This window comes from Lolium rigidum, chromosome 7 (assembly GCF_022539505.1).
Source record: "Lolium rigidum isolate FL_2022 chromosome 7, APGP_CSIRO_Lrig_0.1, whole genome shotgun sequence".
NCBI classification, from domain to species: domain Eukaryota; kingdom Viridiplantae; phylum Streptophyta; class Magnoliopsida; order Poales; family Poaceae; genus Lolium; species Lolium rigidum.
This window is the reverse complement of record NC_061514.1, coordinates 256,593,085-256,605,739: the sequence shown is the minus strand read 5'-3', so window position 1 is coordinate 256,605,739 and position 12,655 is coordinate 256,593,085. Positions and strand designations below refer to the sequence as shown.

Sequence of the window (12,655 nt, the reverse complement as noted above, 5' to 3'; positions counted from 1 at the left end):
GCGACATGGGTCACTTGCGTTCATGGGTCTTGGCAGGGCTTGCGGACTGAATCGAGCGGGCGGAGAAGAAAGATGGTTCGATGTCCATGCTCGCAGCCTATGTGTTGCAATTTTGTGGGCTCGAAATTTGTTTCTCAATCTGATGTCTCCCTTTGCAGTGTGTTTGTCCCTTGTCCTTAATCTTCGAGGATATCGGTGTGGCGGCCGCGAACTCCGCTTAGAGCAATTTCAATAGTATAGCTAACTGTTGGCTATAACAAGATATCATATCATTTGTAGTCATCATATAGTTAACATGTATAATAGTTAGCTATAAGAATGTAGTACTTTACTAATATATGGCCCACCTTTCACTCTCACAAGGTGCTTAGGAGCACGTGCAAGAAGTTTCGCTATCATGATAAGTAGCTCCACCTCCCTTCTCTCTCCTCTCTCTCTCCTCCAACTCATCTAAAATATATTATTTAATGTCTTATAGTCAGCTGACTGGACTTTATTGTACTTGCTCTTATGCAACATGCGCTGAGCATCGTTATCGTGGTCAACGGTGCCGTGCTTCCGAGAAAGGGGCGATCCCGAGCTAGCTGCCGAACTCCATCGTGGAGGATTCATAGCCAATGGTCATGTGCACCAGGTGAGGTTATCTCCCGTCCAGCGTCGTAATTCCCCCTTTCTTGCTACCTAATTTATTCCCTTTTTTTTTTGTAGCAATGGCGGTTTGGCCTAGAGATCCCCTCCGGCTTCGTCGAGCGGGATGAGACGTCAGCGGAGACCCTCTCCTTGAGCTCAGCAAGAGAGCACGGGCCACCACCGAACGCCACCAGATGAGGACGCCTACACCCCTCCTCCGGTCCCTCTGTACCTCCCCCTCATCATACGCCAAGAGCTATGCGGTTGAATTGATCTGGGGTTTGTGTCCGGCTCTCGCTCATCTGCTATCTGAAGGAGATTAGGTGTCTGCCTAAAATCCGTGTCGGACGCGCGATGTAGCTCTTTAGTTCCTGGATGTCGTCCAGCTTCATACGCTCATTCACCAGGCAAGTATATTCGTATCCATAAATCCTCGGCTTAGATATATCTTCTCCTCCCCACGGTGAATCTAGAAGCTATACTCCTGCCCCACATGTGCCCTTTGTTTCACGTCCTAATTAAGATGAATGTAAGCAGCATACTAATCGCTTTATTTTTTCATTCGCCGGTTAAGCATAGAGGTTTTCGTCTGATTGCTTAGCTTTTGATTAGAAAATACATTAGCAAACACAGTTTTATCTAAGGAGGTAATTTTTAATGTCTTATTATTAATAGGGGTCCATTAAATTAAATTAGGCTTAATGGGTTATTTAAATTTCACAAAGCAATGCATCTGAATAGCTATATATATAAATAATACTGCCATTTTGAGCTGCTATGCGCACGCTGCTCTTTGTCCGATTTGCGTACTATGTGAACCATCCAAACATACATGCGACAGAAGTCAAGCAAACGGATGCATTTTTTCCCGGACAGCCATCGGACACGAAGTGTCGACTGCAGAGTAGTTTCGTTATACTTTTGATTTGTATCTACCAGTTTAATTATTTCAGGGATGTGTTCAGTCATGACTTTTCATTCTCGAGAGCAGATTTTTTCATTTGGGATAATGGATCTAACACACACGTTTGTAGTCTCTCTTCTTCCCACATCGATGTGTGCTATCAATATTTTGTATGCTAGATTATATATTTATAAAGACTCATACTTTTAGTGCACAACAGTAGAATTGTGATGCATTTCCCCCCCTCCAGCCGTCGGACACGAAGTGTCTACTGCAGAGTAGTTTCGTTATACTTTTGATTTGCATCTACCAGTTTAATTATTTCAGGGATGTGTTCAGTCATGACTTTACATTCTCGAGAGCAGATTTTTTTTCATTTGGGATAATGGATCTAACACACACGTTTGTAATCTCTCTTCTTCCCACATCGATGTGTGCTATGAATATTTTGTATGCTAGATTATATATTTATAAAGACTCACACTTTTAGTGCACAACAGTAGAATTATAGCTTGCAGTACTTAAAGTTGTAATGTGATCCTCTACTGTTTTGTACACTTTCTACCATGATGCTTAGATAGATCAAAAAACTGCTTCCTATATCTGTAGTTATTTGTATTTTGATTGCTCTGGCAACCCAAATAGATGAAGGAAAGTTTCTACTGTCTGTTTGAAGATTCAGACATGGGGAACATAAATATTATCTCATGTATTACGACTAATGATATGTATCAATGAAGGAAAGTTTCTACTGTCTATTTGAAGATTCAGACATGGGGAACATAAATATTATCTCATGTATTACGACTAATGATATGTATCAATGATTCATGTCAGCTGTCGAAAAGCTGAGTGGAGGTCATATTCCAAAACCTCTTATTTTCTAGCTATATATTAAATATATGGCGAAATAAGCTCTTCTTCATCACTTCCTTTAGTGCATGGCTTCAGAAGATAAAAAAAAGTCAGCTGGTGTTCGCATTTGAACTTCATTTGTATGATTACAAAAATTAGGCAATTTATTTGTTATTCATTGGGTCTCAGATTTAAATCTGCTATGAAATTCAGATACATGATTTATTCAATCATGTTTGTTACTCTTCAAACAGGTTCAACTTGCCAATCACTTGGCCCGTGACATGTCGAATGAGCGGTATTTTGGGCTTCTTTACTTGTGAGTGCCAACATCAGTAAGGAAACTAAAGTCAGCCAAAGGATCAGCAAAGTTGGTTGCCTAACTGCCGAACAGCTGCCAGAGACATAGAAGAGGTCAGTAGTAGGTCCTCTCAAACATGTTTCTGTAGTATGTCCTCCGATTGTGAGCTTTGGTAGGTCTCAAATTTAAATTTCATCCAGAATCCAGAAGTTTGATTTATTCAATAATGTTGTTACTCTTCTAACAGGTTCCAGTCACTTAGCCCTTGACATATAAAATGAGCGATATTTTGAGGTTCTTTACTTGTGAGTGTAGCATCAGAGCTAAAGAATCAGCTAAACAGCTACCTGCGACATTGGAGAGGTTAGTAGTAAGTCTGTTTTTTTAAAATTCCGTACTGTGTCTAACTCCGATTGTGAGCTCCTATAGTCAAATGATTTTTAATGGAAAATAGGACGTCACACTGGTAATAAATTGTGAATTAATGCAACAAAGAATTCACTGTCCAGGTTTACAATGCTGAACCTGTTAAAAGAGTAGAGTGGTTATACACACATGAGGGATATGGATGAGCTCAGCTTGTAGTACTCTTCTATTGAGTGAACGTGTAGATTTAAAATAGCACTGTTTTCTTTACCTTTGAAAGCTATACACTATCAGTGGATTTGTATTACAGAAAAAAAATTCCCCCACTGCAAAGATAACCCAACCTACTGGTTTAGCAAAGATTTTGGTTTCCTTTGGCGCACACCATCAGTATCTTCTATTAACTAATATAGGCAAGGTATTTACTTCCAGATATTTACACGTGTACATAACAGTGGTGAACTAGAGGTTTGTAAGATCATGTCATTTCCATGCCACCAATTATCTGGTATGTATGTTTTAAGAGAACTGAACCCAAGGTTCGTTGCAGTTTTAGTATGCCATGCTATAACAGTATACCATTATATTCTTCAGGCTCTAGGGCATGTTCAAAGGTGCAACAAATCCGAGCTTTACGCCGAATTGGAATATGCGCTTCTATTTTCGGTCACATTTCTTTCACCACTCTACTCTTGCAATCTTGCTATCTCTCTTACCCGGTGGTCCTGAAGTATTCCTGTGGCATTGTACATAGTACCAACATTGAGCTAGGTTGAGTATTTGGTTTTGGTTTTCAGTTTGTGTACGTGCAAACTCAGCTGTGGAATAAAATTCAGCTTGTGTACTCATAATGCACTCTGCCCGTTCCTGCTTATATGTTTCTTTCCATTCAATCATGTTTGTAATATTACGGTTGGCATGCTTAATTCAAAGGTTTAAGAGAACTCAATCGGCCAATTAGTCAGCTTACTACGTATCACATTCTTACGAAGGTTAGAATCATCTCAAGGGTCTCAAGGGCGCGGCGTTGCCGCCAATCCATGAAAAGAAGAGACTGCCTCTCCCTCTGCTGAACCAACCACAGCCAAAAAACAAGCGCATACCACTAAGCCTGAAACACAGCAATACTTCAGCAGTCATTGACCCAGTTCTATCCACACATGCACTACTAACCACCGCTTTAACACCACCGCTCAAACAGACAGAGCATCCCAAATCGCATGCACGTGACAACAATCGCAGAAAGCCAAGATGACCCAACAGCCGCGCTAAAGCCAACACCTCAAATGCTACCTCCACACAAAGAAAGAAAAAAAAAAAGCAAACCTTACTAAACAGCAAGATTAACTAGATAATTAATACAATCCGGCGCGGCGTGCCGCCGCGCCTTCGCTTGCTAGTGACTTTAAATATGAAATAGTTCTTGCTTGCCCCTAAAATTTGTATGTTAGCGGACTCAAAACTTATTTGTGGCGTGAATAGCTAAGAAGTTACTGGAAACTTAAGACAGCTCTTGTTTACACTCAATATTTGTGTATTTATTGATTAAAACATTTGAACCAAATATCAGAAGGCAAAGTATCTTGTATGGAGGGTTAATTAAATGTAAATAAGTCACATCTCGATCCACAATGATGAATCATTTTTCGATAAAGGGAATATATTAATATCAAAAAGATACCAATTACACCCAGCCCGCACCACCCTAATGGCACTACGGATGCACACAGCCAAAAAACGGAAAAGAAAACTAAGAAACAAAAGTCCCGCTACAGTATCTCGGGCCTAACAACAGCAATACATCCACCGCCAAGACAAAATATAGACTCTCCAAAAATGACGCCTCCAAGAAGGAAACAGTGATCTAACACCGTCGTCACCGATCAACGATCTTAGGTTTTCACCCTGAAGATAGTCCCCGCTCTCAAAACAATGCCTTCAACGAGGTCATTGCCAGGCACAACCAGTTAAGGCCAGACCTTGGGTTTTCACCCTGAAAGGTAGAACTCTGAACTTCACCTGTGTTGTCGTTCCCACTTTCATACCTCTGCTGTGAAGCCTGGAACACCAAGCAAGTCCCTCAACAGCGCGGAGACTTGAAACTCCCTTAGCTAGTCCTCCCCTCCGGCCTTCATGAACTTCTCTTCTTCCGACTTTCATCATGGATCCATAGTCACTTGATGTCAACACAGAAAAACAGCTTCACGCCGCTTCCTCCAGAACCAATCGGTCGGAATAAAAGCATGGGTGCGCGCGACCGAGTACCACCGATCCAGCAAACTCCAGGCAAAAAGCACTGTTACATTCGCCGGCGGAGCCTTAAGGAACTCAACACTCTGGCCAGATCACGAGTCCAGGCCTCCGGTAGGTCTTCCTCTTCATGCAAGAGAGACCCTAGGACCACTGGCTTTATACAGGTCGGACCCCCACGTCGGCGACCATCCCGGGCTGGCCACTCCAACCCTCCACCGGCGACACCGTCGCCGGCTTCCAAGCTCCTCCATCTCGCCGCCGGAACGCGGTGATAGATCGATAGATCCACCACCACCAACCGCAGGCCGACCCTCTCCGGCGAAGAAGAGGGCCACCTCCACCGTCGTACCCAAGGCTGCTGCCCCGGGCGACCTCGTGTCGCGGGTGAAGCCCGAGATCGCCTCCACTCATCGACGAGAGGCGGCGGCGGGGGGGGACTGGCGCGGGCCATGGGCCTGGCCGCCGCCCACCACCAGCCCCTACCGGAGTGCTGCGGAGAGCCGACGGGAGGAGGAAGACCGCAGCGCAGGCCGCCGCCACCCATCCCATCTGTGCCGGCCGGTCCACCAGGGGAGACCCGACGGGAGGAAGGGCGCAGCGCAGGATGCCGCCCATCCCATCCGCGCATGTCGGTCTGCCATGCATCGAGGAGGGGAGATTCGGCCACTGTCCACCACGCAGTGACGAGGAAGGGCCCCCGCCGCCGCCACACCCCGTGGGTCTTTGCCCCGACGGCGCTACCGGCGGCGGCGGTTAGGGCTAGGAGGGTGGGGTGCGGGAGGGTGGGGTGGACCTACTGTGGTTGTTCCAAAATCTATGTCAAGAATTAGGAACAATGATGAATCATAGCCCGATGATGCTTTGACATGTTTCGAACTCCCTGATCTCCTGGATGCAGCCAATGGGTGCAAAGGGGGTCAGTACTGAAAGGACTTGGGGTGTGATGCTTTGAGCCATCGAGTCTGCATGTTGCCCTTCCCTTGACCTGCACATATATAAATATTTGATAATAACAATACAGTTTTTAGGGGGATACAATTTGTTACGGCATGTAAGTAAGCGGTGGAAACTTGTTGAGAGAAGACTTCAGAAATATCTTAGTTGTTGGAAAGGAAAATTATTATCCCTTGGAAGAAGATTAGTTCTCATAAATTCAGTACTTACGAATATGGTGTTGTATATGATATCTTTCTTCCAGTATCCTAAAGGACTCTTGCATAGATTGGATTATTTCCAATCAAGATTCTTTTGGCAAGGGGATAATGAGAAGAAAAATATCGGTTGATAAAATGGAGTATTGTTTGCCGTCCAAAAGATCAGGGTGGACTTGGTGTTCATGATTTTGAAGTTAAAAACAAGGCCTTGCTAGATAAATGGCTGGCCAGGTTGTTAACTGAGGATGGAGTATGGCAGCAACTACTGTGGAAAAAGTATGTGGGTTCAAAAGCAATATTTCTGGTTCTTTGGAAACCAGGAGATTCACACTTTTGGGCTGGCATCATGGTAACTAAGAGCATCTCCAGTCGCGTCCCCCAAACCGTCCCCCAAAGGGATTTGGGGCGCACCGGACAAAAAAAGTGTTCCAGCCGCGTCCCCCAAAGCCCTTTTTTGTCTGGCGCGGCCCGATACGGTGTCCGGCACCCCGAGCCTGTCCCCGTCCCACAGGGGACGCTCCGGGGACGCCGGACACAACGAAAAGCGAGGCCAACCGACGCGGGGCCGACCCGTCAGCGGCACAGGGAAAATTCGTCTCACACTCCCGCCAAATCCCGCCGCTCCCGCCAAATCGCGCCTATACCGCCGCGCACAGGCCTCCCAAAACATATCCCGCCGCCGATTCATTTCTCCTATCCCGCCGATTTCTTTCTCCCTCCCGCCGTGCACCCGCCGCCGCTACCCTCTCCCCATTCCATGGCGCCGCCGACAGCCCCCAAAAAGATGGCGAAGAAAGCGGCCAAGAAGCCGCCCGGCAATGCGACGATAGGGGCGAAAGCGCCGTTCGCGAGCCGCGGAAGGCGCCGGCTGCGAAGAAGAAGCCTGAAGGAATGACCGAAGATCAATGGCAGCAAGATTGCCTGCGCCGGAAGCTATCGATGGCGGAGCGGAAAGGACGGAGGGCGGCGGAGCTGGAGAAGAAGGCTCTGGCGGCGCGCCAGCAGCAGCACATAATCGCCGGGTGTCTCGCCGCCACCAACGCGAGCCCATATAGTACGAACGTGCCGGTGTACGTTCCGGGAGTCTTCTCTCCGTCGTCATCTGCCTTCTACAACGACGGCCCCTCCGGCACTCCCGGGTGCGTGACGCCTAACTTGTCGCCGCACTACCGGGATGCGCCTGCCGCACGGCGGCTTCAACCCCAACAACCTCTACTCCCCGGCGTACGAGCAACGCGAGCCGGGACCCGGTCCGGACGGCGGCCCTTTCACCGGCCGCAGGGGTCCGCTCGAATACGACGGCGCCGGTGCCGAGGAGGACGACGGGGTTGAGGAGGAGGACGACGAGGAAGAGGACGGGGTGGAGGACGACGAGGAGGACGACGATGAGGACGAAGAGGGCGGCGAGGAAGAGGACGACGAGGGTGCCGGTGACGATGATCTCGTGGAGGTAGACGCGGACGGCGTGAGGACGAAGAAGAAGAAGAAGAAGAAGGCGTCGGGCACACGAGGCCCGAAGTGGACGCCTCCGGAAGATCAATGTCCGTGCGAGTCGTGGGCGACGGTGAGCCATGACTCCATCATCGGCGCCAACCAAAAAGGCGGGAAGTATTGGGCGAGGATCAAGGCCGAGTTCGATGAGCGCAAGCTCATCACCGGCGACTACCGGAAAGTGACAATGAAGAGGAGCCGGAAGGCAATGTCGACGCGATGGGCCATCATCCGGGCGTCGGTGAACTCCTTCCATGGGTACCATCACGACTTAGAGACCGAGAGGCGACGAGCGGCGCCGACGTCGGCCAACCGGTACGACCTGTTTCTTCCATAATCCGTAGCGCCCACATTGTGTTCGATGAAATGACTCTGCTTCCTTTGGTTAGTTTGATCGGGCCATGGAATTGTACGCCAAGTACTCGGAAGGTCACAAGTCTTTCGCGCTGATGCATTGCTATGGCAAGCTCAAAGGGAACGAGAAATGGCGGCTGACGCGCTTGTCGCTGTCCAAGGGGAAGGACGCCATTGATCTGGACGCGCCGCTGGCAACGTCGGCAGGGCGTCCTATTGGCAACAAGGCTGCCAAGGCCGCCTTGGCCGACGCTGCGTCGTCTGAGAAGACGCAGGCGTCGATCACGAAATGCCTCGCGGACGTCTCCTCGACCTTTATCTCCCGCGACAAGAAGGCAGACCAAAGGTGGGCCGAGCTGCTCAAGAGGCAAGAGGAGAAGCTGGAGCTCAAGAAACGCAGGGACGACATGTCCCTGCCGAGAACGTCGACAGAGGGAATGTCTCCCCGGACGCGAGCGGCGCACAACTTCTTCAAAGGCCAGATCCTCGACGACATCGAAGCCAAAATGGCGGCGGCGGACGCGGCGGCCCCGGCAGCGGCATCGGCATCGGCGGCAGCGGCAGCGCAGCAAGAGCAGGCTGACGCGTCTTCTCTGCTACACCTGCGTCGGCCTCCGCGTCGGCGACGGAGCGAACGCACCATGCACGAGGAACGAGCAGGATCGCGACGAGGTAGTCGTGCTCGACGGGCCTGCGTCGACTCGGGACACGACGCCGTCGACCAACCCCTTCTTCTAATTTGCATGCACCACCGGTCCGTAATATGATCGCGCGCCCGGTACTTTGATCGATCGCCGCTACTCGATCGCGACGAACCGGCGGGAACGATCTCTTTTGAATGCATCTATTTGAATTTCTGATTGGGGGCGGCGTTTGGGGGACGCAGCTGGGGAGCGACGTCCCCCAAACGCGGCACGAACAAAACACGTCCCCCAAACGCTCGATCCGGCGCGGTTTGGGGGACGGTTTGGGGGACACGACTGGAGATGCTCTAAGAAGCACTTTTTTTCCATTTGGTTCTTTCTTCATTAGGAATGGGTCGGAGATAACGTTCTGTGAGGATAGATGGATGGGTAAAAACACTCTTCACGAACAATATCCATCCTTGTACAACTTTGTTCGACATAACGGAGATACCTTGCAGAAGGTGATGGAAACTGTTAGATGTATATGTTTGTATATTGTAGTTTCCCCGTATGTTAGGGGGCATCCTGCATATTTGCGCCTGTACATGTACTATATATTGTGGCCTTTGGCCCCTCGTAATACAACAAGCATATTGCGCCAACATGGTATCAGAGCAAAAATTGGTCCTCTAGTTTCCCGGCCGACGTTGCTTGTCTGTCGTTGCCGCTTGTCCGGCCGCCGTCCTCCGGCCGCTGCTCTCCGTCCGCCCCTGGCCGGCTCCTCTTCATCTGCCCAGTCGTCTCCGCCTCGGTCACTGCTGCTTGGCCGGCTCCTCTTCCTCAACGAGCGAAGCTCGATCTCCCGCTACGAGCGAAGCTCGATCGATCGCCCCTGGCCAGGACCTGCTCGGCCCGCTCAACCTGCTCTCGGCCCGCTCGCCCCCGCTCGCTCTCACCCTGCAGGTCCCCGCTCGCCCCCGCCAGGTCCGGGAACCGCTCCTCCGGCCGACCCGCCGCCGGAAACCGCTCCTTCGGCCAACCCGCCACCGGAAACCGCTCCTCCGGCCAACCCGCCGCCGGGAACCGCTCCTCCGGCCGACCTCCGCTCCTCCCTCCGCCCGGCTCCCGTCGTCGTTATGCGTCCTTCTTACGGGTTTCGATCGGTAGCTAATTCCGATCTGAGTTGACTCTGAGAAAAAAACAAAAAAGGAAAAAAAAAGAAGTGCTGATATGTCTTCCTCGTCGGGCTATGTGGCGATTCCTCGCTTCCCGATGATCTTTGATGGCGCGAATTATCCTGACTTCGCTGCTTATATGTGCGTCCACATGCGTGGTCTTCGTCTTTGGGGTGTGCTTTCTGGCGAGGTCTCCTGTCCGCCGCGCCCCGTTGCTCCTATGGTGCCCGTTGCACCGACGTTCGTTGCCCTTGCCCCTGATGCTACTCAGGCAGATAAGGATGCAGCCAAGAGTGTTGATGATACTGCTCTGGCTGATTATGACCGGAAGGTCCATGACCACTCTACTGCCATTGCGACTGACCGCCTGGATCTGACTGACTACACTCAGTGGATAGATGAGGATGCTCGTGCTGCTGCTATTCTCACCTCTAGTGTTCTGCCTCGCATGTCTGCTGAGTTCATGGGTCTTCCCACCGCTGCCGCTCGCAGGCTTTTCTTCGTCAGCGCTATCAGCCGTCTGGGGATGCTCTTTACCTGTCTGTGGTTCGCCAGGAGCATGCCCTTCAGTAGGGTGATTCTACTATTGATGAGTTCTACACTCAGAGTGCTGCTATTTGGCGTCAGCTTGATTCTCTTCGAACAGCTGTGTGTGCCACTTGTCCCTGTTGTCTGACTGTGCGCGCGGATCTGGAGTTTCAGCGTGTTTTTTAGTTCTTGTCGCGGCTCCGTAAGGAGTTTGAGCCGCGCCGTGCCCAGCTGCTTGCCCGTGGTCGTGTTCCTCTCTCTGAGGTACTGGCTGAGCTTCGTACTGAGGAGACTCATCTTCGTGGGGCTGGTTTTCTTGAGGTTCCCTTTGTACTTGCCGCTCGTGGCCCTCCTGTGCCATATGCTCCTGGCCCTCCTACGCCGCCGGCTTCGTTGCGGTCTCCAGCACCGCCGATACTCTCTACTCCTCCAGTCCATGGCCAGAGTCAGCCTCAGCAGCCTCGTGGTACGACAACACCTCCCTGCACCTAATGTGGTAGGTCTGGCCACACTGTCTCTAGCTGCTGGCAGAGGGATCCTAGCTTACGTCAGGGGCACTATACTCGTCGGCAGGGTGGTTATTCAGGATCGTCTGCTGTTGCGCTATCTGATCGGGACATTATCTGTGGTCTTCGTGGTCTACTCACTGCTACAGGCTCTTCCTCGACGGGTACTGTTGGCTCTGTGCCTGGTTCTTCTAGCACCGCACGACCACCACCTTCTACACAGTCAGGTACGTCATCCCCATGGTATCTGGATACTGGAGCTTCTTTTCATATGACTTCTGCGTCTTCTATTCTCTCTACTCTTCGCTCTCTTGTTTCTCCTGTCCGTGTTATCACGGCTTATGGTACCTCTCTTCCTGTTTCTAGTCGAGGCACCTTTTCTACTTCTTCTTTTTCTGTTCCTGATGTTTCTCATGTTCCTAGTCTTAAGATGAACCTGTTTTCTGCTAGTCAGCTTACTGATTCTGGTTGTCACATCATTCTTGACACTGATTCTTGTGCTGTTCAGGACCGCCGTACACGGGCCCTGGTTGGAGCTGGCCCTCGCAGCCTTGAGTCCCCGGGGCTCTGGGAGTTAGACCAGCCTCGCGTTCCTCCCGCCGACACTTCATCCGCCGTTCTCCTGCGATTGCTGCTTCTGTCACTGGATCTTTTCAGTAGTGGCATCATCGGCTGGGTCACCTATGTGGCTCCCATTTATCGTCATTAGTTCATAGTGGTCTTCTGGGGTCTGTCTCTGGAGACGTGTCTTTGCATTCGTGTCAGGGTTGTAGGTTAGGCAAACAGATTCAGCTTCCCTATCCTACTAGTGCGTCTGTATCTCAGCGACCTTTTGATTTAGTTCATTCAGATGTTTGGGGTCCGGCTCCCTTTCCTTCGAAAGGGGGTCATCGATACTATATTTTGTTTATTGATGATTTTTGGCGGTACACCTGTTGTTTCTTATGCACTCTCGCAGTGAGGTGCTCTCTATTTATCAGCGCTTTGCAGCCATGGTTCATACTCAGTATTCCACGCCTATAAGTGTGTTTCGTGCTGATTCTGCACGAGAGTATATCTCCCAACACCTGCGTGGTGTTCTTGCTGAGCAGGGCACCCTTGCTCAGTTCTCGTGTCCCGGCGCCCATGCTCAAAATGGTGTCGCCGAGCGTAAGCATCGTCATATTCTTCAGACTACCCGTGCTATGATGATTGATTCCTCTCTTTCGCCGCATTTCTGGGATGAGGCTGTTGCTACGTCGACTTACCTCATTAACATTCAGCCTTCTGCTACCCTTCAAGGTGGCATTCCTCTCGAGCGTCTTTCTGGTCGCTCTCCCGATTACTCGACTCTTCGTTTATTTGGTTGCGTTTGCTATGTCCTTCTCCCTCCTCGTGAACGCACCAAGCTGACCGCTCAGTCTGTTGAGTGTGTTTTTCTCGGATACAGTGATGAGCATAAGGGCTATCGCTGTTGGGACCCTGTTGGTCGTCGGATACGCATCTCTCGTGACGCCACGTTTGATGAGACGC

General features: G+C 50.3%; 1 long non-coding RNA gene across 3 annotated transcripts; it reads left to right on the top strand.

Moving 5' to 3' along the window:
- The first annotated feature begins 513 nt into the window (after positions 1-513).
- On the top strand, positions 514-3,930 carry LOC124676656. 3 transcript variants are annotated; one of them, XR_006993745.1, is made up of 4 exons: positions 514-634; positions 709-2,803; positions 2,938-3,053; positions 3,489-3,930. It is a non-coding gene; the product is annotated as an uncharacterized LOC124676656 (long non-coding RNA). The 3 variants fall into 3 exon arrangements; XR_006993744.1 differs by having other exon boundaries at positions 2,938-3,564; positions 3,651-3,930; XR_006993743.1 differs by having other exon boundaries at positions 2,938-3,930.
- Positions 3,931-12,655: the final 8,725 nt, after the last annotated feature.